Raw genomic sequence first — 25,235 nt, forward strand, 5'->3', positions numbered from 1 at the left:
CCCAGGCCCTCGGTTCGTCTCGCTAATTTCGCGGTGCCGTCCACTGCTCTACGAACGGAAATAGTGGGCGGCAGAGAGCGCGCTCGTAATCCGAATGCTGTTACACTGTTACAGAGGCGCGATGCTTAACAGCATCGTTTTGGGCAGGTTTGGGGGTGGCAATGATGAAACGGTGAGTCAGAATGTCTCCATGGTTGTGGCAAAGTCATTACCACAGGAGAAGGCAGGCGTACAGACATTCTAATAAAGACATTAGAGATGACTGCTCTACTGAAATATGGTGTTATGTTGGGACAGAATCTTGTTCCAATGCCGACAAATTTTGGGGCATATGCAATACACATATTATTTTAATTTTTCTTTTTCAGTACAGCCTTCTAAATACTGTCTACTAGTTTCAGTTTCATTTTCTATTATCTTTTCGCCCACCTTTTTTCTATATTCTTTCAAGAATACTTCTGTTATTTTACTCTTTCTACCTTGCAACTATACAGCACAATCATTCTGAAAACGATCCTTCTTGTTAATAATTTTTCTTATTTTGTGTTTATCTATGTAGATCTGTTGTAATTTTTCATATCTAGCTTGTTGTTATGTTTTTATTGGTTTTAGTTAAATCTCAGTATTGTTACTGCATTAGTGACCTTTCAGTATATATTCAAAATGACATTAATCTTCGCTTTCATGTTTTTGTTACTGTTTTCTATGTTGTAAATTACTTCATCAGTGTTTTATAATATCCAGACTTCATTCGTTTCAAGAAAATCTAAGATTTTGTTAACTTCACAATCTTTGATTCAGAATTTGTAATTTGACTAAATTAATTTTCAATGCTAAGTGTTTGTTTTCCTAATGGCATCCATTCTTCAATACACATTTTTGCAATTTTCCGTAAGAGGCAGTTGATATGGACTGTTACCTTACCTGAAAACTGAATTTGTTTCGTAAGTTTTAGAAGATTCACTTACGGATTTCGTCTTTGAAATCGCGTCTGTATTAGATTTGCCATCATCGAGTTGATAACAAATTGTTGAATAGCTTTAAATGAACTAACTTCAACACCAGAAGTGGACGAATACCCATATGAAATCCACGGGTGTTGCAACTACATTTCTGAAGTTGCTGAAATTTTACTGTTTGTATCCCATATGTCCGATTAAATAGTTTTCGTAAATGTGGTCGCTCCTCCATTGGAAATGAAGTTGTATCTCATTTCATGGAATTAGCAAACATAAATGCCAACATATAAATATTAGTCAATGTTTTCAGAGTCGTTTTTGGTCACTAAAATTAGAAGGAAAATCACTGCATGAGTGGCGAATCTTCTGAGAAGAATAGCTTCCATGCACATCCGTATTATAACCAAATTAATATACAGCATATAGCTTTAAAATTTATGGGTAGCTAACATTTTCGTTATGTCATTTACTGTATAAATACATTTAAGTTTTGAGTCCTACTTCTATGTATTCCTTACAGCGTTCAACGTAGTGCGCACCAACGCGAAAAGAAAACGTTGCGTGTGGCTATGCACAGTACTAAGCGCACATCAGTAGATCCTGCTGTATGGGCAGAGAGCGTATAGTCATTGCATTGAGAGCTAAAAGGCAATCATCAATTCATGCTTTCTCTGCGCCGGTTGCGTTATACACGGTGCCAGAGCACAACACGAAAGCAGGAAAGCAGTCGTTATATATAAATACTGGATGAAGTGATGGGAATTACTTCAAAAATAATTTCCTTTAGAGGACTATTTAATTGAGGACGTGCGAGAATATATCGTTAGCCCCTGGAACTTGTGCAACAGAAATTAACGTAGCAGGATTCTGTCATGAGAAAGTTAATTACTTCTTTCGAGAAACTGACGGCTTCTGTAAGATTCCATGACACTGGTGAATCGCAGTCCCTCAAAAAACTCTATACTGATACGTAACATCCTCACTGCCAATACAATTATCCTTCGAGTTCTCGATGACAAATCTTCTTTGCAGAAGTATGAACGCAGAGTTATTATTTTCTTTTTAATTTCCTTCATAAGTATTTGCAGCCTGCACTCCTTTTAACGTACAGTATACGCTGATGAGCCAAAACATTATGACCACCTGCTTAATAGCTTGTTTGTACGCGTTAAGAACGAAATATATCACTGATTCAGAGATGCGACAGTTTGTTGGTAGGTTTGTGGAGGTGTGTGGCTGTAGATGGCTGCCCACAGATCGTGTAATTCGCGTAAATAATGGGCCGCTGATTTGGGTACACGGTGATGGCGCCCGAAAGGTTCAATAGTATTTACATCAGGCGAATTCAGTCGGCGAGACATCAAGGTGACGTCACCAATCACGCCTCAAACCACAGTAGCACGGTTCTGGATCTGAGGCACAGTTTATTGCTGAAGGATGACATCGCCGTCAGGGAAGACATCAAGCATGAAGGGATGCTGATGCTTCGCAACTGTCAGCATGTCTTCGATTACTACTACAGGTCCCATGCAAGCGCAGTGCGATGGATCCCATAGCATAACATTGCTTCCAACAGCCTGCGTCCATGGTATGCTGCACGTTTCGTGCCGTTGTTCACATCGATGAGCGGTTTGTTGAGATGACCATCGATCTAATGTAACAAAAATGCGATTTACCCGAATAGCCGACACGTTTCCAATGATCGAAGTTCGAATCCCTAAAATCCCATGCCCACTGCGGTGCGGTTTTGACTGAGCGGTCTTTTGGGTTAGAAGGTTTCGGTGAAAGGTGTCAGTCTTAAAGGGTGCAATTCGAACACAGGAAGAACGTAGATCTAGGAACCATCGGTTTAACAGTTGTAAATTGTCGTAGCTGTGTTGGGAAAGTACCAGAGCTCCAGGTGCTAATAGAAAACACTGATGCTCAAATCGTTATAGGCATTGAAAGGTGGGTAAAGCCAGAGATAAGTTCAGCCGAAATTTTTGCGAAGAACCTAAGGGTGTTCAGAAAAGATAGGCTAAACACGGTTGGCGGTGGCGTATTTTTTGTTGTAAGAAGTTGATCTTGTAGCGAAAATGAAGTAGATAGCTCCTGTAAGATAATATGGTTAGAGGTCGTTCTTGGTAACCGGGATGAAATAATAGTTTGATCCTTTTACCGACCTCCCAACTCAGATGATACAACTGCTGAAAGGTTCAAAGGAAACTTGAGCCTAATTTCAAGAACGTACTTGATTCACACAATTATAGTTGATGGTAACATTAATTTACCCTCGATATGTTGGCACAAATGCACATTTAAATCCGGAAGTACGCATAAACACCATCCGAAATTGCAATAAACGCATTCTCTGAGCATTATTTCGAGCAATTAGTTCCTAAACCCACTCGTATTGTAATCGGTTGTGACTACACACTTGACCTCTTAGCAACAAACAACCCTTTGGTACACAAAACGGGTCAGAGCCCTGTTCCAGAAACAACGAAAAAAGCATTCCAAATTTAAATGAACCGTAACTCCTCATGATTGGCTATCTTTTACAGAAGCTTGAAATTCAGCGCAGACTTCAATGCGTGATGCTTATAATGGTTTTCACAACGAAACTTTGTCTCGAAAGCTGGGAGAATATCCAAAGAGATTCTATTCATATTTAAAGTATGCTACGGCAAGACACAGTCAATGCCTCCTCTGCGCGATAGCAATGGAAATACTTTCGATGACGGTGCCGCTAAAGCAGAGTTACTAAGCACAGCTTTCTGAAATTCCTTCACGAAAGAAGACGAAGTAAATATACCAGAATATGCCAAACTGAGGAACTTAGAAGCAGAAGCAGAGTAGTGAATCAGTTTAAATCACCTAATAAAGCAAGTGGTCTTGTCCAGACTGGATATTAGTTATCTTGCCTTCAGAGTATGCTAATATAATAGCCCCATATTTAACAATCGTATACGAGCACTCTCTCGACGGATGATCCGTACCCAAAGGCTTGAAAGTTGCTCAGGTCACACCACTATTCAAGACAGGCAACAGGAGGAATCCTCTAATTACAACGTCGATATGCACCTGGATTCTGGGGCATATGTTGTGTTCCAACATTACGAATTACTCGAAGGCAACGGTCTACTGACACACAGTCAACACGGATTTAGAAAACATCGTTCTTGTGAAACACAACCACCTCTTTATTCACACGAAGTGTTGATTGCCGTTGATAAGGGATTTCAAACTGATTCTGTGTTTCTAGATTTCCAGAAGGCTTTTGGCACTGTACCTCACAAGCGGCTTGTAATCAAATTGCCAGCTTCTGGAATATCATCTCAGTTTTGCGACTGCATTCGTGATTTCCTGTCAGGTGATCACAATTCGTAGTAACTCACGCGAAGTCGACGAGTAAAACGTATGTAACTTTTGACGTTACCCAAAGTAGTGTTATAGGCCCACTGCTGTTCCTTATATAAGCGAATTCGGAGAAAATCTGAACATCGTCTTACGCTGTTTGCAGATGATGCTGACGTGTATATAATAGTACAGTTATTAAAAGATCAAAACAAATTGCAAAAAGATTTAGAAAAGATATCTGTATGGTGCGAAAATTGGAAATTGACCAGAAATAATGAAAAATGTGAGTTCATCCCTGTCAATGCTAAAGGGAATCCATTAAACTTCGGTTACACGATAAACAAGTGAAATCTAAAGGCCATAAAATCAACTGAATACCTAGGAATTACAATTACGAACAACTTAAATCGGAAAGAACACATAGAAAATGTTAGGAGAGGGCGAACCGACGACCTCGATTTACTGACAGAACACTTAGAAGATGCCACAGACTTACTAAAGAAACTACTTTACACTTGTCATTCCTTTTTTTGGAGTACTGCTGCGTGGTGTGGGATCCTTACCAGATAGGATTAAAGGAGTTCAAAGAAGAGTAGTACATTTTGTATTATCGCGAAATAGGGGACAAAATGTCATGGACATGATACAGATTTTGGGTGGACATCGTTAGAACAAAAGCGTGTCTCGCTGCAGCGAGACTTTTCAGGAAACATCAGTCACCAACTTTCTCCTCGAAATGTGAAACTACTTCGTTGACGCCGACCTACATAGGTAGAAACGATAATCAACAAGGGAAGTCAGTGCTCGTGCGGAAAGATACAGGCGATCATTTTTGCTGCGCGATGTTCGAGATTGGTATAATTGCAGACTATTATGAAGGCAGTTCGATGAACCCTCTGTCGGGCACTTAAGTGTGATTTGCAGAGTATCCATGAAGATGTAGATGTAGGTGTAGATGTAGATGATATCGTTGGGTCAACATGTGAACACGTAGGGGTGGTATATTGACGAGCTCCATGTCCACCACTGTAGGACGAACGGTGTGCTCCGAAACACTTGTGCGTGCACCAGCATGATGCTTTTTCGGCAGAAATTACGTAGACCCCCATCTGTCGTACTTTACAAAGTAGAAAAGCCTCCGAACCCCACGATCTGTGAAGAGTAGTGGACGTCCAACCAATTAGAGCCTAGTGTTAGTTTCATTGTCCTATCTCTTTCTGTAAATTCCTACGACAGTAGCACGTGAACGTTCGACCAGCTTCGCCGTTTTCGAGACACTCGTTCACAGGCTCTGTGTAATAATAATCTGCCCTTTGTCAGAATCGGTTATCTTAATGGATTTCCCCATTTGCAACCCATATCTTCGCTAGGGTTATCCGCGGTCCACGTCTGCTCCGCTTACATACTTTTGTTACCGCGTCAGGTGTCCGCAACGCCAGCAGGAGCCATCCAACGTCACAGTGGGCAGTGGTCATAATGTTTGGTAAATTAAAAGGAAGGTCAGCGTTGGTCGTAATTTGGATGTTTTATTAATAGCAGAATCGATTTTCGATCACATAGTGATCATCTTCGGTGCTGTACACATTAAACTCAGACACTGGTATCAAGTTATCAAGTTGATAGCTTGATACCAGTGTCTGAATTTAATGTGTACAGCACCGAAGATGATCACTATGTGATCGAAAATCGATTCTGCTATTAATAAAAAATCAATATTACGACAAGCGCTGACCTTCCTTCTAATTTAACATACATGGTCGTTGCGCACACAGCACTCCATGGAGCTGCTAATCAACATAATGTTTAACTTATCTCTGTATTTCGTTCAGCTGTGTATCACATGTGTTACTGTTACGATAGTCCTTATTTCTGACGTTAAAAAGTCACAGCTTCGATTCGTATTGTTCAATTAAATCACGGACGTGTTCTTTGTACCAATGTGCCGTATTTTAGTTTGATTCTTCTTTATATTACTTCGTCAGCGCCCCGCAAGAGCTGCGAAAAACATAGTTCCAGACGCTTTCCCCGCTTGAAATCCCATCAGTGAGTGAACGCTTTGGCTTCTATCGGCAACGTTCGCGTATAACTGGATTCACTTTCACGCACGGGTATAGATGTGCTGTCGTTTCACGGCAACATACTGCAGTTACGTGGGTGTAGCGAGTTTAGGCACTCTGCACAACATCGGGTAGTCTTGTTGTGCGTTAAAAGCAATGTGTAAAAGAGCACCTGTGTGATAGTTTGCTTTCCTGTTTGATAGAGGCTCACATTGTACTCTTTTCCACAATACAAGTGTTGTGAATGGAACCCATTGAAGGGACAGGATCACCTGTCAGGTTATACTTTTCCATGATGTATGTGACTCCTACGTAAAAATTTCCGTTTTTTTTTTCATTTTTATTTTGTAATGAGTAGCGAATGTACCCCAGCGGAAATGAATATTCCAAAGTACCTTTTTTTTTTTTTTTTTTTTGCTTTGACGGACAACGCGAGGGGGAGCAAGATATGTGGAATTTGACATTGCATCAAAGAGATAAGATACTTTGGTCAAAATGAAGAGGCGCGATACACGATGATGTTTAAAGAAATTACGGAATAATTTCAGTATTTAGAGTTTAGCAATTATAGCAAGATATTTCCCACATGTTGTCAAGGTTGTTTGGAATACGCACAGAAGTTTCGATTTGAAGGTCTTATACACCCTCCATACACTCCAGATCTCTCCTGGTGCGATTTTCGTACTTTTGAAATCCTGAATCAAGACATTCGTGGCCAGCGACTTGCTTCACATGAAGAGGTGCATGATGGGTACTATCACGGTTCCGTAGGCAACCGCAAATATTCTTCCTTGAAGGCATTTACCGTTTTGTCTCATAGTTGGATAAGTATATCAACAGTTAGTTATGGTGATTACGTTTGAAATAATGAACAGTTTCCTTTTTTTCAGGTGTCTCATTTATATTTGACTGCTCCTTCTTGTTGTTTTGGTCTTCAAACAGAGAGTTGTTTGATGCAGCTCTCCATGCTACTCTATCCTGTGCAAGCCTCTTCATCTCCCTCTACGATTTTTACCCTCCATGCTTCCCTCCAATACTAAAGTAGTGATCCCTTGATCCGCAGAACGTGTCCTACCAACTTATCCCTTCTTCTAGTCAAGTTCTGCCATAAATTCCTCTTCTCCCCAAATCTATTCAGTACCTACTCATTAGTTATGTGATCTACCCACCTAATCTTCAGCATTCTTCCGTAGCATCACGTTTTTAAAACTTTATCCTCTTCTTGTCTAAATTATTTATTGTCCATGTTTCAATTCCATACATAGCTGCACACCATACAAATACTTTCAGAAGGGGCTTCCTGACACCTTAATCTATATCGATGCTAACAAATTTCCCTTCTTCAGAAACACTTTCCTTGCCATAGCCAGTCTACTTTTTCTATCCTCTCTACTTCCACCATTATCAGTTAATTTGCTTCCCAGATAGTAAAACTCATCCACTACTTTGTCTCATTTCATAATCTAATTCCCTCATTATCACCTGATCTAATTTGACTACATCCCATATCCTCGTTTTGCTTTTGTTGACGTTCATCTTATATCGTCTTTTCAAGACACTTCCTCGTATTTTGCTGACAGAATTATAATGTATTGCACCTCATAGTACTGAAGAATAAATGAATGTATGAAAGTGGAATCGAACAGAAAGTGAGTAGAAATAAGCTACTTTTCTCACAATATATAGTGGTTCTATGATAAGCACATCAGGAAATTAACCCATATTAGTAATCCACATCTGGAAATATGGTGGTCATTATTTTAATACATTACAAACAAATTACGAAATTCTGTTTCTGTCGAAAATGGAATTTAGTTTACGAATATTTGTTGCTTGGCCTGAACAGTAGTTACCATAATTATTCAAAATTCCATTGTCGGTGTGATCCCATCGTAATAACATCCCAAGACAAAATATGCAATTGGTCACGTCTGCATCTCAGCAAAGTTCGATAAAACTTCAACGTCTACTTTACCACAAGCATGGAACTGTAAAGAGTACACAAAGTGAAAAATGTAACAGAAACATATTTCTCTGTAATGTAAGAATTGACAAGAGACGGAGGCTAGAACATACAGCAAAAATCATAGGTATGACAAAGAATACCCTTCACATGCTAATTTTTACCTGGAGCACGTAACACTGGTTATTCGCTACAGGAACATTCTCTTCACACGTAAGAATAGTCCGTACCGAAATTTCAATAACTGAAAACTTCATGAATGAAATAGAACAGAAATAATCACAAATGTAGATTTACTTCATATTTTTTCAGTCACTAATAAAACTCTCAATATGTTTGCTTTTCATAAATCGGTCTGGTCACTAGTAAGTCCTCAAGCCCTCCCTTTATAAGTGTCTAATACTGGAGATGTTCAAGTACGTATCTGTGTATGTGATGCTGTCGGAAGACACCTATTGAGATGTGTACGAATGCGGACGTTATTAGCACTCTTCAGATTTTACTTATCGTTATTTGTTTAGTTTTCAGTTTCAGCTAGAAAGGAGCGCTTTTCCCATAATGTTTTACATATGTAAACATATACCCAATCCAAAGTTTGATTTGAACGACTCAGTGCTTGACTAAGCATCATTTTATTCGAGTGGATACGGTGTCGCCCTTCTCTTATCTTTGAACATCACATAGCCATTTTAGGAGGACCTCCAGTTTAATGTGCACTCTGAATCACGGTGCAACTGAACATACAGTATCTTACATCATTAGTGATTGACACAGGTGCAGAAAGCGGTAAATGACACAAAAATAACTTGCTGACATTTTTCCGATGCCTTTTTAAACAAATTTTGTAACTGGAGTCTTAAAACGTGGTTGGTTTGCATTATCTGTGTGTTTATTTGTATCGTCTCCTTACAGACTGTGGTTGTGCTATTTCCTTGTGCCTCTTTTTACGATTTGGCTTGTACCTAAGATATATAATTAATGTCAAAAATTTTGCGGCGTTGAAAACAAGACCTTTAGATTTGCATCTTGAACTTACTCACTAAGCCAAATAATATTAAAACCGTTATTGGTTCAAATGGCTCTGAGCACTTTGGGACTTAACTTCTGAGGTCATAAGTCCTCTAGAACTTAGAACTACTTAAACCTAACTAACCTAAGGACATCACACACATCCATGCCCGAAGCAGGATTCGAACCTGCGACCGTAGCGGTTGTGTGGTTCCAGACCGTAGTGCCTAGAACCGCTCGGTCACCCCGGCCGGGTAAAACCGTTATTGCGAAGCCCCTTAATTCATACTATTACTATTATATGTCTTATTTGGGCATATTCATCTGGAAATTTCTATCACAGGTCTGCTTCTTGAAAATGAGTGATGCTTGACAAATGTCTAGACAAGGCAATATTCTTGTCTGGCGAAGTGGTTCTCGAATCAAGATGTCGTTCCAGTACAACCTGTTACGTGGACTGGCTGAGAAGGTCTCCGGAGTATCGAGTTTAGTCTGTTCTTTTTTTTCATTTTTTTTTTTTCATTTATACTATGTCTGAGTTGCCATCCGCCTGGAAATAAAAGCTGGTCGTATATTACAAAAGCTCTTCTGTAATTTAAACATGACTGCGTACTGATAACTATCGTTGTTAGCAGTCGATGCTGTCCGTCGCCACGAACTGGGAGGTGGAGCAGTTTGTCTCGTTATGTTCCGTCTGACGGTATTTTCGCATCCTCCTTTGTTTGGAACATATAATGCATCGTGCAGTATTCTTGTTGGTGCTGTTTGGGTTTTGGCTGATGCAACTGAAATACCTAAATTATGATTACATTTGACATAAATGAAAGGCAAGAAACAATATTACACTGTTTAAGAAGGGCTAAAGGTGTATTGTAGGAAAGATGTAGTATTAGAAAAGAGAGTACCATTAAGCCAGCCAGGTATCAAGGCCTCAGAAGAATTTCAAGACTCATTCGCCTGTGTATCATCTTGCTGGATTACAAAGATATTATTGCTGATACACTGCCTGAGACAAAATGTGAAGCACACATAGAACGTTGTCAGATGCTAATATAACTTCATACATGTAAATACCCTCGCCAGGTATGTAAATGGTTAGAGCTACAGGTAGGATGTCCACTAGATTTGTGTTTGAAGCGATGCTGTGACTGGAAAGCCTGGACTGCTGATGTATGACATTGCATTTTGTTCAGCGATGAATTGTGGTTCTGGACTACCCCAGACGGTCATTATTGATGAGTATGGCGACAGCTGAGGAGAGGTCCCATTCTTCCAATGTGAGGGGGGAGCACAGCAGTGTTACTTCTGACGTTAAGATGTGAGGAGCTGTCAGGTATGACTTGACGTCAAGGCTGACAGTGTGAAAGAGAAATTTGCTGGCACAACGGTACACCAAGAACAGACTGCGACCTCATATGTTACCTCTGATGTGACAGTATCGCGGTGCCATTTTTCAGCAGAAAAATGGTCGTCTACGCATTCAAGTGCCTCTGTGCACTTGGTGTGTAATGTTAAAGCTACTACCACAGCCACAAAGATACCCAGGTGTGCCCCAATAGAATATGTTTGTTTCTGCAGTTTGGACTTTAAATCGCTCCCAGAACCAGTACAAAGGGCATTAAGAACAAGTTAGAAAAGTGTGGGCGAACTTGCCTCAGGGGAGGACACAACGGTTTTGTGGCACTCTTAGCAACTGAGCCAGTACATACACCCTGGCTATAGGCTGTGCAAAGTCGAACTGATTAAAGCGGTCGTACTGTCAAGTTTTATCAGTTTAATTCGACTTTGTAATAACTGCAATGAAATGAAATAAAGTTTCTTTCCGTTTCCGCCTCCCGTTCTGGGTGCATCACTTTTTTTTAGTGTACTACTGCCAACACTTAAAACTACCACACACTAAGAAGCGAATCGTGAAAAGCACGTGAAATTGATAATGTCTATTTATCTGCTTATTAACAGAAGTAGTTTAATGTTTATTTGTTCTAATTTAAATTTGGCTATTGATCTCTTGACAGTTAAACATTTATACCACAATTGGACTAAAAGTTGGGTAATCTACTACTTATCGTTTGCAATAAATTATGAAATAAATTTATGTAACTGAAAATGTGGCTCTAACGCCTCGAAACTAGTTGGATTAGAAATAAATATTTATCACGCAGCTGAAGTAGTCATATTCAGTATCGTTCAATACTACAGCTGTGAATGCCCACAAAACAAAATTTGCTGCTGTTACATGGTTGATTATTGTCTAAATCAAATACATGTTTTACATAGAGCTTCAGCACAATAGCCCTCGATGATCTACTAGCGGTTTGTAATCTTAACGTGTTTAAATTCCCTCTAGGTACGACAAACTGGAATGACTTACGTCATCTTAATACTAGATGCTTATCTATGTATATGTGTATATATGGTGTGTTCCTGTTCAAGTTAACTTATTCCTGTGTGGGTGTTGTACATCTGGATCTGTGTTTGGGTATATGTCCGTGTTGGTGTTAGAGACTGAGCTTGTTCCTGTACTTATGTCCGCTCATGGTCGCTCATCCTGAGGCTCCTGTGCCTGTGTACCGTAGGGTTTTCTTGTGTAATATAGTTTCTCTGCGACTGTATCAGCGATTTATTTTATTGTTTCCTATTTTATTGGGTTCTTGGTTGTTTGTATAACGTCGTCATGACGTTGTAACTGTCTTGTTCTTAGATTTGTGAGTTGATTAAAATGTAGAATTGTGTGTTCTATGGATCTATGTTCTGGATATATGCATGTTAATCCGGAATTCATAATACGTCGGCACCACGCAGTCGTCGATTCGTGAGGTTACGCAACCTATCTGACGTATTTACAGCGGAGTGGGCCCATTAGACCAGTTAAAAAGAGACTGCAGATTCACGGCTGAAGGGATTTCATGGAATGCTCACAGGTGTACACGTATATACAATAGTTGCCTTCTGTGAAAATGGGCCGATTAACCGTCAATAAGAGTAATGGAGCAGCGGGGGCGGCGAGTTATAATTCACAGCTCTTTTATGAACGCGCGCGAGCGTCAAGTGAGCGGAAAAAGCGCCCCTGGCGGCAGAGAGACAGTGGGGGTGTATGTGGCTGCGGGACTGCTGCGGTGCGGGACCGCGATTTGTCGCTGCCCGCCGCGGTCGGCCGCTCCTCACACACACACACACACACACACACACACACACACACACAGGCTAGCCGCGAGCGTTCGGGCGTTGGCGCGTCGGTGATTTAGCCGTGCGGACGCGCTGTCTATACATCAGCCTGCGGCCGGGGAATTCCCGCGCCGCGCGTGCAGGCTGCTCTGCAGAGAGCAACGCTGTGCGACGCGGGTCGGTCTACCTACTAGGGGCCAGTGTCCAGGCAAGCCATGCGACGCGGGGCGGTCGACCTACCAGGAGCCGGTGTCCGGCTCAGGACAGGCACCGCTGTGAGGGAATGCGCTACTGTGGCTACATAGCGCACAGAGCATGCATTCCTAGATTTCCGGGAAGCAATTGACACAGTTCCATACTGCAGACTGTCAGCGAAAGTCCAAGCACACGAAATAGACTCTCAGATATGTGAGTACCTCTAAGACTTTTTAAGTAGAGTGCTCGCAGACAGTTTAGAGACAAGTCTAAATTAGTCGAATCCGAATTCATCCTTAAAGTAACACAAATTCGATCAATGTTTTACGTAGTGTTATGAGACATCTTAATTAAAGGGTTTTGAGCAAAAATTTCAGTTCTCTAGCTTTAATAATTTTACACATGCAATGTTTTTCTATTTTGTAAACATATCTAAAGTCCTGTTTTTACGAATAAATTATTTTCTTACTCGATAACTGCTAATTCTAGAGTTATGAAATTACTGCTGTTTTATTGCCTCCTAGCAACCATGAAAATAATAATATAACATGGGAAAAAAATTTCTGACTCATTTGGTCGCCTCTCAACAAATTTTTCCCCAGTTAATTCAGTTGTAGAATTTGACAGTTTCGTTCCGCTATAGCTCTCGACTGAATACTTACACCTGTCCCGATTGCGCAGTTGCTTTGTCTGTGTCTAGTATGAGAGGGAGACGCATTCATAATAGGTGTAGGAGTTGCCAGTCGGGAGCTATCGCCGACGAACCTGGCCAGTTTTACCACCGAATGTTTTGAGGAAAAGCTTTCTTTTCCTGAGACTAACTAATGAATTGGAATTCTTTTTATCATGTTGTATCACTATATTTATAGTTGCTGTCCTGTGATCAAGCAACAGTAAAAATCTCATACCTATAGGAATAAAAGTTTTTGAGAAAAATTTCATTGTAGTCGGAAAAATTGTTTTTTTTTTTAGTTCTGTTTACAAAATGAAAGAAAAGGATTCCGTTTCCATAAGTATTAGAATAGTGAAACATTTAACTGAAAACCCGTAATTAATGTCTAATAACATCACGTAAAACACTGACTGAAATTACGTAACTTTGGGGACAAATGCTGATTGAACGAATTTACACATGTGTCTAAAATTTGTACAAGAACTATAATAGAATCCAGAACGTTGTTCTAACGGTGAGTGTTTGTAGAAGACAAAGGTATCATCAGGAGTGTCCCAGGAAAATGTTAAAAGGCCACTTTTATTTTCTATAGACAAGTGATCTGACTGACAGGGTAAGGAGCAATCTGCAACTGTTTTCCGATGACGCTGTAGTGTACGGGTATGTGTCGTCGTTGGATAACTGTGGGCGAATACTCGGTGGCATGGATAGAATTTCTATTTGCTGTGGTGTATGGCAGCTTGCTGAAAATGTGGGAAAGTGTAAATTAAGAAAGATTCTTAGGAACAAAAAATTCATAATACTGTTCTGCTTGACACAGTCGCGCCGATTAACATGAAAAGGAATGAGTACGTAAGGTTGCAGGCCAACGTTTCATTTCATGAACAATATTCTTACCGACTGAGCATCGAGTGGGAGGTACATTATCTTATCACAAGTATCTAGATATTTATTAGTGGTTCTTAATATGGCGTTAGTCCTCACTTCACTTTTATGACTGCTTAAACTCTGCTGGAGACGCTTTCAATGAGGTTCTGGATGTCGGTTTAGGAATTGTTCACGAACTGTTGGCTCACGGATATAGTTTTATGACAGGGTGCATTTTTATATTGATAGTCATGCTCTCATAAGTGTTCCTTACCTGTAATAAGTACACGAGGCTGTAAAACGTGTTCATATCCTACCATATTTAGAGTTTTGTTAAGCAGAATAACCAGACCTTACAATAACCTAGCAGAAGAGTCCGGCACCACAACACCACTTCCTCTGTATTTTTCTGTAGGCAGTATACATAGGTGACGCTTTTCAGACATTCCTCAAACCAAAGCCAGTCCGTCGGATTGCTACGAGTCTAGCGTGACTCGTCAATCAAATTAATTCGTTCCGGGTTGAAATATTCCTAATGGGTCTGTTACTTAGGTGACATACAATGGCTAGTTCACGTTTGAAGTCACTGTTACAACTTCTCTACAGACAACATAATAGTCCCCGTCTCCTCTAAATTGACGGGTGTGCCTTTCAAGACATCTAGCTGTCATATGCGGGGAATCCGGGATACTTTTGATCAGGTAGTGCATCCAGGGCAGACTGGTGCACATGGAGGATAGTGTACCTGTGAACATACGATATTTACTTGTCGGTGTTTCATGCTAGTGGCTTATTTTGGAATCACATAAAGGAATGTTCTCTAGAATCAGCCATAGATAGTTTCCATGATTAACTTCCTTTTTGTTGTTGTGATAAATGTGGTTGGTTTTTGTTCAGCGTTTGTAAGTTTAACGAGTTCTATATACTTAAGTGGTGCACAATATGTTAAATAAATTTGGAGGGCGTTGTTAAATCTTCAGTTACATCCTTTCGTAGTGAGTAAAATTCTGTACGTTTTCGAAACTAATGACATGACGTACGGGTAGTTAAGCCATACTTCGTTGGGCGTACACCATATTCTACCTTGAAACGGAAGAAGCTCCTATCATGGAAAACGTGATATTCGGAAATGAACGGGATTTCTATAATATCTTAACAATTTTCCATGTATAGAAAACGAAAATCTTTGTTAGTTTCCAATAGCTTCAATTTCAAAATATAAAAGTGGTGATGAAAAATTTTTCGTTCGGAAGCCGTAGTATCCAGAACCGGTAAGCCAACCAGACAAAATCGCCGTGAGAATTGGGGCTTCGTCCTACCGGACCACCAGGTTGAAGATATCCGTTTGGTAAAACACCATGTCGTACTACGTGAAGAAGTTCGTAACTGCTTGACGTGTATCCTCGTCCGGTAGGATTCGTCGACCCTTCAAGGCCTTTTTCAAGGACAGAAAGTGTGTGAAAAAAAGGGAGATATAAGGCCTATAGGGTGGGTGTTCGAGGGTCTCCCACTTGGTTTGGCATAACTTCTGGGTTGCCACATTTGCGATATGAGGACGTGTGTTATCATGAAACAGCAGCAACATCAAATGGCGCTCTATTCGACAACGGTGATTTTCGACAGACATAATGCCCGATACTTATTCTTCATTCTTGGATGGATGACTACCAATGTTTGTTCTTCGGCACCCAAGAAGAGAATAAAAGAACGTTGGTCCTATTTCGACTCATTTGGTAATAATGTCGCCATAGTTCAGGTATCCGCCTTTACCACACGTACGTCGGACAAACGTCACAGTAATCGTAGCTTACATGTCGATGCTTGTGCAAAGTTGTATATACGCTACAACAACGCCTTCAAACGGAAAGTTTTTGAAGTCCCGTTATAATACATTTAACTTGTCTCTGGTTTTTGATATTTTGTCTTCTACATTTAATTTAATTTCCAGATTATTGCTACATAGTTGAGCAATAATTTAACCCGCTGACCCTTAAATATAGTGTTTACAAGATTTTCTCGACTGGTTTTAAATTTGAATAGAATTTTGGTTCCTGCGTTCATGACATTGGAACATTAATTCCCATTTGGAAAAACCTTACTTTAATCTTAGAAAAATGCTACGGTACACTGAATTCTATGATTTCAAATTGGAGTAAGAAACTACATTAAACTTCTATTACAGGGCTGGCTAGAGACGAAAATCTTATACGTTCAAATGGTTCAAATGGCTCTGAGCACTATGGGACTTAACTTCTGAGGTCATCAGTCCCCTAGAACTTCGAACTACTTAAACCTATCTAACCTAAGGACATCACACACATCCATGCCCGAGGCAGGATTCGAACCTGTGACAGTAGCGATCGCGCGGTTCCGGACTGTAGCGCCTAGAACCGCTCGGCTACCCCGGCCGGCCAAAATCTGATAAGTGTTCCACAGTAAAATGCTTGTAATTTTTGTTGTTTATATATCTGTGTGTGTGATTTCGTAGAGGAGAGTGCATGTGCACGAAACTAATTACTAAAAGATGTGTTTACCTAAGCCCCGTAATGCGCAGTCGAGTGATCAGTAGTGTGTTGCCCGACGCCACAGTGAACAGTTCCCAACATCTCAAAAGTACGCCAAAATAGAACCAATAAAAAAACACATAAAACGAGTTACTAAATCTTGGCTCAATAAATTATCCAAATTACTTAAATAAAAGTCCTCTGCTGATTTACATAGCTAACTTGCGAAACAAAACTAGGAATATGAAAAATGTTTTACATACGAATATATCCCATTCTTCACTGAAATTTACTTTGTATAGCAAGAAAATAACTTCCAAATCGAATGTAAGCTATCTGACCTAATCACTGATTAATTGTGTGATGTCATTGTTCTGGATGTGTAGTGTAACTGAATGACTATGGTCCTGGACTATTCTTACACTTACCTCGGTACAGTGAAAGTTCTCTCGAAAGTGGAGCTCACCAAACAGCGCTGCACCAAAGCTAAACAAAAATGGTAAGATAAAAATTACATTCAAAAGCGTGTGTAGCGCCAAGGGCAATGCGGACAGAAGCAAAACAGAATTTCTTGAATTAGGGTAATTTTGGGTGCTAATATTTCATAAAATGATTTTTTAAAACAATTTTATAGCCTTAAGAATTACTTTATAACTTCACATTCAAGGTCATGAACAATATTGACGTTATACAAAAACGACTGGTTTTAGGAATAATCGTAACTGATTCATTATTCAAAAACTAACTTTACGCAAAAGATTAATCTACACAAAAACGATCTCCGATTTTTAAAGTTAATGTATATGTGGAGGAAAGAACTAACCTCTGTGGCTGTGAGCAATCCATGAGACAAGTTTGCAACGAAATCTCGGTGCTACAATTAATTTTTCAACAGGGTGCTAACTATGTGCAAGTGTGCAGAACTGTGGATTTACCTTGAATCATTATTCTTCACAAAATTCATTTCAATCTCCATAAATACTCTTTTCATCTTCTTATTCAATCATTTGCAGAAAATGTGTATTTAATATTTCGCAGCTCAATTTCAGATAAAAATTCCTGTCCATCCAGTTTTACATGTGCTTCCCAGCACATTTCGACTAATAATAAACGCTCTCTGAGCGCCCTCATTCAGAGATGGTGTAACAACACAACCAAAGGTGGCGGTTCAAATGGCTTTCTCTCAGATATGTGTATACCGATATATGAAATTAAGAAGTTAACAATTCTGTGATTGCCAAGATGACATGAACACCTCAAACACTCTCCCCTACTAGCAGAACTTGAGCTTGATGACAGGTCGCAAGTCATTTAGTATTTTACATTGATGGCCATTAAAATTACAACCTGCGAAGACGGAAGGCAAATTTGACTGGCCTGTTTTATTACGTCCATCATACAGTACTGATTTAGCATCTTCAGCTTTCCATCTCTCTGCGCTTACGAAAGGTACGCAGTCAACATTTTCCAGGTACAAGTAACAAAGTGTGAAAGAATTGACTAACCGTAGCTGTTTCACCTTGATTCAGCTTGTTGATCGTTGTCAAAAAATGCATAACCTATGGTGGTGACTTCGTGGAAGAATGGCAGTATGTAATGCCGCATGGCTTAAAGCCTGTTGCAGGTCTTTCAATTGAAAGCCACTTCGGTGACATACGTGTCGCTCACCTATCGCAGTAATACTAACAAGGAAAAGGGGTCGTCATCTTAACGTTCAGTCCGAATCGTCTGTCGGTCCTGGCGCGTCTTCACACCGTTGTCAAGGGAAAGCTAGATTCAACGCTGTCTGAAAAATTCCATGGTTCTATCAGCATTCGCTACCGCAGCTTTTCTATTTCCGGCACGCAATTAACCACTACAGTACCAGCCCCAACAGCATTTAAATGAAGTCTTACTCTACTGAAATGTGTTACAGTGTTTTCTGTATCTCTTGTAGTTTCCAAGAAAACAAAGAGGAGGCAGTACTTACGGAATGACCATAATAAAGTCCTGGAAGACTATTTCACCCAAAAACAGAGTGTGCCCTATTTTGAAACGTTTGTGCATATTAATCCTTTGTTTACCAGTGTTTACTGTGTGAAACACCTGTCTTAGGTCGACAACCTAGCTTGCAAGCAGTATTATACTGGGAACATGACTTTTACTAATAACTACTGGCTTCTTGAGGCATCCTGTAGTATCCAATGTGAAGTAGCTCACACGTCGCCTTTCCTAGTTTTGAGATTATCGCTGTCGCGCATGACCCCTGTGTAGTCGTCTGTCTGTAAGTTGTTTCTTGTTTGTGACCATACAGTTCAGAGAATTTCAGTTTTTGTCGATATTAAGTGTTGATACACCTTCAAAATTACGTTTTGTGTGACACAATTCATTGCAAGGAGTCAGCTTTCGTAAGAAAAAAGATAATCATGTAGTTATTTTTATAGCCATTGGCACATGAGGTTCCTGTTGTCTTCTCTTTTCAGTCACAGAATAATGAAGGCAGCAAGCTGTTGACCCGACCAGCAACACGCTACTGGATAAAATACCAGGTGATGAGAGGTCAGCAACCTCTGACATGACAATGTGGCTGTAGTCAGTGCCAGCATGATAAGTTAATAACCTTCACTGTCATTAATTCATAAGATATAGAATGTGTTTGACGGAGCTTAGAGTTGCTGTCGTTACAGGGTTTATGGGGAATCAATGTGCTCACCAACATTAAGAAGTAATAAGCGCTATGCATCGACTGTAACACACCATACGTTCCTCGACCTAGGTGGGTGAAAGAAGCTACAGACATGACTGCAAAGCGAATACTTAGAAAGTGTTTATTGCGTAACGCAATGAAATATTCCATTGCACCAAATCTTTAAACATAGTCGCTTGTTGAAGTTTTAAGTTTTAGAAACAGGAATACCCTTGATTAATGGTGGACGAACATCCAGCAGTAAAGCCAAAACGTTATGACCATTGCGAGACTGAATGACGCCTGATAGCATTGCGCACCCGATAAGAAAAGCACATTATCGGAGTGGAGACGAATGGGGAATCATTCCGACGACGATACAGACAGCAAATGGCTGAAACCCACTGACAAAAGCGACTCTGGCAAAGGGCGGATTGTTATGTCCTGGTGCCTGGGATCGAGCATCTCGGAAACCACAGAGCAGGTCAGTTGTTGGTGTGCAACCGTCGTGAACATCTACGGAAAGTGGTTGTAGGCCGGTGAAACCACGAGTAGACTGCAAGGTACTGGACGTCCACGCCACAGCACAGAACGTGGAGGTCGGAGACGTACTTGCTCCCTAAAGTAGGGTAAGTGGCTATCTGCGGCAAATCTGACGAAACAGTACAATGCTGGTGCCAACACTTTCCTAGTTGATGTATTCACAGAAGACGTTGGCATCTTCTAGCAGGAAAACAGCCCGTGTCACAAGGCCAGAATGGTGCTACGGCGATTTGAGGAGCATAAGCAGCGAACTCACGTTGATGTCTTGGCCACCAAATTCATCTGATCTTAATACGATGGAACATACACACATACACACTACATAATTCTTTACTAACTAACATTATTCAAATTGGGTTTGACACTCTCAGTTATTACAGTGATTACAAAATAGAGCCAAATTTACGAAGGACTTAACATTATGGTTGGCTGGGTTGTTTGGGGGGAAGAGACCAAACAGCGAGGTCATCGGTCTCATCGGATTAAGGAAGGACGGGGAAGGAAGTCGGCCGTGCCCTTTCAAAGGAACCATCTCGGCATTTGCCTGGAGCGATTTAGGGAAATCACGGAAAACCTAAATCAGGATAGCCGGACACGGGATTGAACCGTCGTCCTCCCGAATGCGAGTCCAGTGTCTTAACATTATGAACCCATCTACCACTATGACTTAGCTCCCATTTTCGGCTAGATCCATGCACTGATTCAGCTGGTGTCAAGAATCGTTGTGTCCTCTCCTGAGGCAAGGTGGATCACAACTATTGTAAATGGTTGTAAATGGTCTTTGATATCCTGGGACGATTGCGCATTGAATAAACTCGTTAGGAAGGAAGTTATATTACCGTTTTGATATGTGCAGGGAGAGCGGAAGAGGCAGTCCTAAAGAATGAAAATGGGGACACTGTGTACAACCCTTAATGATAATTGACCATATTCTTCTTCCAAAAAGAATGACGTAACTATAGAAAACTAATTTGGATAATGTGTCTCGGCAAAGTATTTTTTACTGTAGGGGAAGAAAACGCGAAATTTTAAGTGGAATATCAAAAAAACGACGTGGACGATCTTTCTGGGTTTATCTTAACCTATAAACGTCGTCGGTAGTCTTGTTGCATGAATAATATGTATTGCGAACTAAAGCAGGCGAGGAGAACTTTGTTTAAAAACAAAAGTAATTGCCCCCATAGATCGTTACACAAGACAGGGAGTGATATTCCTGAATGTACACTTAATTTTCAGTGAAATTAAGATGTTGGTGTAAAATATACAAAAATCAGATAAGGAATATTTAAATCAAAGTATCACAGAGAGTTGCAGAGAGTTAAAAAGAGAATACTAAAAACAAAGTAGGCACTGAAAAAATGTTGTGAGAAATGCTAACATTTATGAGTGCCTATCTGAGAATCACGTTAAAACATATGAAAGGGAACGAAAAAATGTTATATAGACGATATTTTGTGACCCTTCATATGGTATTTATACTACAGCGTAGCATTAAGACCTGCGAATACTGCGATGCTTATACTGCTGTAAAAACTAAGATTAGGTTGAGATAGCCACTCTGCCACAAAGTCATTAGAGATGGGGAACAAGCACGGATTTAGCAAAAATCGCTCAGAAAATCTACCGTGCCCTTTATAAATGAATCATATAAACCTACGGATCAAGTATCTTAGACTATGTATATAAATGCGTGTGGTCGCATCTGTGCCCTCTTGAATATAACAGATCTTTAAGTACGTTACCAATTCGCTCAGCGCTTGTTCTCTTTCACTGGATGTCTTGTAGCTTTTCAGTATCTTTTCCACACAGCCTGTTATATAATCCAGTTCATCATATCTCAAAGCATTTAGAGTATTTCCATTGCTGTTTCTGTACAACTAAGGACATGAAAAAACTCAGGAAAGTCCAAATGAGTCGATGTAGGATAGTAGTGAAAAATGTCATAGAAATGCTTCAGCGGTTTGTTGTGGAATATCTTTGAGGATTTTTTCTTATATTTCCCCGATATTCAGCCAAATCCATGTCGAATTATTGATCATGTCCCTTGCAAAAACACTGTCTTCTGCGTAAAAGTACTACACATTCTCATCATTAATACATTATTGTAGACTCTAGTGGCAACAACAGAAGTTTCAGGTCCCAAATGAAAGAAAAATAGCACTTTTGAAACAGCTTACACAAGTTGTGAAATAGATTACCAGTCATATCGAAGAGGAAGGACAGAGCTCACTTGCTCTCTCGAGTGAATTATCGGCTTGCATTTGAGGATTAATGTATGCGATCCACTCAAAGGATTATTGTGTGTTCAGTTTCCTTTGGTCGTCACAGACATGAAGACAGTAATTGACATTAACAGATGTACATCACGATCTGTGATATGCAGGAAACTAGATTTAACCCAGTGCTTTAGGCGGTAGGTTGCAAAAGTCCGCGCATGTGCTGGATGACAATTACAGTACTGCCATAGATGACGTTGCTACCACAACGCAACATTCGTACGTATTAATAAATGTACTGGGCATGTTATTGTGGTAGTCTTTAGTCAGAAGATTAGTATTTGTGCAATGGTTCTTTCAATTTGGGACAGTCAACATTTAGATTATTAGCGACCACATTCTAACCAGCTCTCCTTATAATCTACTGTGTGTAACTTTCTTCACCCCTAAATGAAAACGAACCAGAGGAGAAAAAAAGTAAACTGTATTTGTTATTGCAGTAACTGATAATACATATATCGCACTGTGAGACAAGACGATCAATACCTTCATGGAAAACTGCTTTCGGTTGCCCGCAGAACTCTCATTGTACCCAGGAATATACTTCTTCGTCTGAAGCAAATCAACGCCCACGAATGTCTTTCTTCAGCGCTCTAAAAATAGGGGAAGTGCATGGGGAGAAACTGGGATTGTTTGGAGGATGTGTAAGTGCTTCCAGGCGACACTGCCGCATTGTAATCGAGACAACCTTTGCAACATATAAGCTGGCTCAAAAAAGCGCAGGAGTTTCGCTGGATAGCCCTTACATATTCTCCATAGAGTCCCGACCTCTCCTAAAGCGGTTTCTTTTTTTGGTACCTGAAGAAAGACAGTCTTGGCTTTCGATTTGTTTTGGACGAAGAGGTGTGCACGCCTGGATACGGTAGTGATTCCGTAGAGAACGACATATGTTTTTGCATGAAGGCACTGACCGTCTTCCCTCACAGTGAGACAAACGTATTAACAGTTTTAAGATTACTTTACAGGTAATAAGCGGTTTACTTCATTTTTTGTCATATTTATTGTTTTAATTCTCTGCCCCTCATACATACACTTGACCTGCTTAATATTTTCAGCATTGTAACATCTCCTTCCTCACACTTCCGTCCAGTCCCAAGTAGCCGTACATATGCAAGCACTTCCATCAATTATCGAGTCATTTCCTTGATTACCCCAGATGTATTCTACCACCTTGTCGCTTCTTTTTGTCAAGCTATGCATTAAAGCTATTTTTACTCAGAATTGATACAGTACCCCTTCACTAATTACCCACTCACCATTTGGCATTCTTTTTTAACTCCACACTCCAAAACATGTTATTCTCTCCTTGCCTTCACTGCTCACCGTCCGCTTTTCACTTCTATATATCTCTACATCCAAACAAGCTCATGTAGGAAAGGATTACTAATACTTGACTTTACATTCGATGTTAACAAACTACACTTTTTTTCTCCGGTAATTTGCTTCTCAAATAACAAAACTCTAATACTTGTTCAACTAATCTTGCATATATTTCCTCGTCTCTGATATAATTACTGTAATTTTCAAACATCAAAGTTTTCATCAGAACTATAACTTCATTTCCAAATTTCTTCTTGATTTCCTTTAATGTTTGAATACCTTGGAAGATAATATACAATCCTACCAGATTCCGTACGCAGCCATTGCTCTCTTTTAACGTCCGACTCTTGTAACTGCAGTCTGTTTTCCGTGTAAGATACAGATAAAGCTTGACTGCCTATATATTTTACCACTGGTAACTGCAGAATTTGAAACCGTGTATTATAGTTACAAATACGTAAAGCGCTTGCTAAATCTACAAGTGGTGGTCAATATGTAATGCAACAATTTTTTTCTGAAAGCAGGTTTCCAGGCTTTTTGACTACAAAACCGTGTTTTTCAGCATCATCTCCGTTCAATGCGATGTGCTGATTGGGAGGGCCTGTATGTCCGCATGGTACCACTCTACTGGCCGACGATGGATCAAACGTCTTGCTGCATCAATAGCTTCCCAATCATCTACCTTTTGCTTCCCGCGGAGTGCATCCTTCATTGGGCCAAACAGACGGAAATCGGAAGCGGCGAGATCCGAGTTGTAGGGTGGATGAGGGAGAACAATCCAGTGAAGTTTTGGGAGTTCCTCCCGGGTGCGTAGACTTCTGTGAGGCCTTGCGTTATCATGTAGAACGCTGAAATCGTTTCTCCAGTTTCCTGATGTAGCACAATACACTTCAGAGTTCATCGTGGAACTATGTGGGGCGACATCAGACAGGGTAACCCCTTCAGATTTCCCGAACACCGTCGTCATGACTTTACCGTCTGAGGGTGCTGCTTTGAACTTTTTCGTCGGATGAGAGGTGGTATGGCGCGAATCCATGTATTGCCGTTTTGTTTCCCGTTCGAAGTGATGAACCCATGTTTCATCTCCTATGACGATATTCGACAAAAAGTTGTCACGATCATCCTCATAACGCGCAAGCAGTACTTCACAGAGGTACTTCGTCACACCTTAAGGTCTCTTGTTAGCGGGCGAGGAACCCAGCACCCCGGACGCTGTAGCGGAGCGGTTCTAGACACCTCAGTCTGGAACCGCGCTGCTGCTACGGTCGTAGGTTCGAATCCTGCCTCGGGCGTGGATGTGTGTGATGTCCTTAGGTTAGTTAGGTTTAAGTAGTTCTACGTCTAGGGGACTGATGACCTCGTATGTTAAGTCCCACAGTGCTCAGAACCATTTGAACCATTTTTTTAATCCAGCAGGCACACACCTTTAGTAGCCCGACTGGTGGACGAGTATGTCGGCACTACCAAGAGACGTCCAGCTCTGCAACGAAGTGTTTGGTTGTGATCTGTTGGTCACTGATCAGACTGACGATGGCATGTCTCCGTAAACATTCTACCAGCGTCTATGGATATGTGCAATGCTCTGAAAGAGATCGTAACCGGTAGGGAGCGAAGACGAGTATCACGCACTGTCTGAGTCACTCGGTTTTCAGTGAATGTAGATCTATCTTAACGAGTTTTCATGCGAAGATGATTGCTTGC

Source organism: Schistocerca americana, chromosome 7 (genome assembly GCF_021461395.2).
Source record: "Schistocerca americana isolate TAMUIC-IGC-003095 chromosome 7, iqSchAmer2.1, whole genome shotgun sequence".
Classification (NCBI taxonomy): Eukaryota; Metazoa; Arthropoda; class Insecta; order Orthoptera; family Acrididae; genus Schistocerca; species Schistocerca americana.